Source organism: Amblyomma americanum, chromosome 4 (assembly GCF_052857255.1).
Source record: "Amblyomma americanum isolate KBUSLIRL-KWMA chromosome 4, ASM5285725v1, whole genome shotgun sequence".
Classification (NCBI taxonomy): domain Eukaryota; kingdom Metazoa; phylum Arthropoda; class Arachnida; order Ixodida; family Ixodidae; genus Amblyomma; species Amblyomma americanum.
The window spans coordinates 124245016-124246967 of NC_135500.1; the positions used below are offsets into that span (position 1 = coordinate 124245016).

General features: G+C 53.6%; 1 pseudogene; it reads left to right on the plus strand.

Annotated features, from left to right (window-relative positions):
* The first annotated feature begins 448 nt into the window (after positions 1-448).
* Positions 449-1054, plus strand: LOC144129804 (uncharacterized; annotated as a pseudogene).
* The last annotated feature ends 898 nt before the right edge of the window (positions 1055-1952 follow it).

Here is a 1952-nt window from a genome sequence, read left to right on the forward strand (position 1 = left end):
GAGGCATCCGTCTGATTCGATGCCTTTGCTCAAACACTCTCCAGCGTCCTTACGCTAGATAGAGGTTAGATTTGGCTAAAGAAAAAACAATTGCCCTGCCCGCACCGTCTTGCGACACAACTAGCTAGACAAGGAGAACTACGTATGCGTTGGGAGGAAGTAGCGTAGTCGTTCAAGGGGAAGAGGAAGCCGTTCTGAACGGCTGTGTGTGGAAATGCTTCGAGCTGGAAACAGCGCATCGGCCGTTGGCTGAGGTCTCCCGATATCTGAAGTTGCCACGGACCCATACAAAGCTGTCCTCCCTCAATTACCTACCGGTAATGTTGTCCTTAACACCGTCTTTCTGCATGCTGACCTCAAGGGCCACCCATACCGTGCTCCCGACTTCCGAGAGGCGCTTGCGCAGATTGTGGACCTCCGTGAGATTCTGTGTATTGGCCAGTACCAAATGAGCCACGTTTGGATGGTTACCTGCGAGAGCAGTTCCTGAAAACAGAAGCTTATTGATAGAGCAGAGTCCCATGTCAAAGGTCTAAAATGTATCGTGTTTGACCCGGACACCAAAAAAGTGAAGCTCAAGGTTCTTTGGCTCCCGCGCTATATGGAGCACAGTAGGATTGTGGAAGCTTTGGAGCCTTTTGGAACTGTACAAACTATCGAGTGTGAGAAGTGGCGGTGCCCCGGAATGGAGCACATGGAAACAGCGAACCGTGAAATCTCGCTCACGCTCAAGGGCGGAGTGTCAGCAAGTGCAATACCTCACACGCTCCACGGTTTCAGGGTACAAGCTTCAGCTGTGATCCCAGGCAGGCCTCCGCTGTGTCTTCGTTGTAACCGTGTGGGCCATGTACGGCGTCAGTGTCGTACGCCTCGATGCACCCAGTGCCGACGCTTTGGGCACACAGTAGACAATTGTGCTATGAGTTATGCTGACAGGTTACGCCAGGGCAACTGGGCGCATGAGGATGAAGTGGTGTCAGAGCACATTATGGATGTGTCGGATGTTGTGGAAGCGTCGGGTAAACTGAGTCATGAGCTGCAAACAGAAGATTAACGAAAAGCATCTGCACCGAATAACGGCAAGGGTCCGTCTGCAAGTACGGACAAACAGGAATCCTCGTCTCCAGACCCAAAGCCACCGGACCCGGGTGTGCCCGGGTCCGCTACTTTGAGTCCTGTGCTTGCTGCTCTGGAGCCACCTGTCACCCAACGATCAAGAGAGCAGAACGCCTCTGCTGTAGAGTCAGTGGAGGCGCTTCGGCCAGTGAATGTGCCACATGCCTTCTGTGCCGGCATTGCCCCTTCGTTGCCGGAGTGCAGCGGTGTGTCGCCTGAAGTGTCAGCTTCTAGTGTGTTCGGTGTCCCGTGGGCTGTCAGAGTGGATGCTAGTGACGTGCCCCATTCGGCTTCATGGGCCGAAGCCTTGGCTGTCGCAGAAGAGGCCACGGACAACAGCGCACCTTTGAAGCGTCCAGCAGATGATGACGTGTGTGTCGATGGCGATGTGCAGAAGGCACCTGGTGTGGTGGCATTGGGAAGGATCACCTCAAAACGCAGGGCTATGTCTGCCCTACAGGCCGCCGATTTGCAGGCCGGCCGCCCCATCACAGGAGGTGGCCTTCAATAAGTCAATTACTAAAAATGGAGGGCGTCACAGAGTTTCAGGTCGCTACCCTTAACATTAGGGGTTTGCGTAATCGTCGAAGGCAACTTCAGTTACGGCATCCTTTAAACAAATGGGGTGTGAGTGTGGCAGCCATCCAGGAAACCAAGCTGTCCTCTGATGAGGAGACTGAAGCTGCTGTCGAGCCTTTTTTGTCAGAACTCAATGTCATCGTTAGTCACTCAGGAGGCTTATCAGGTGGGTGCATGCTATTCCTGACCAACACACTGGGAGTTACTGCCGTGTCGTATAGCACAGATGATGACGGACGACTTATCTGCTGTTACCT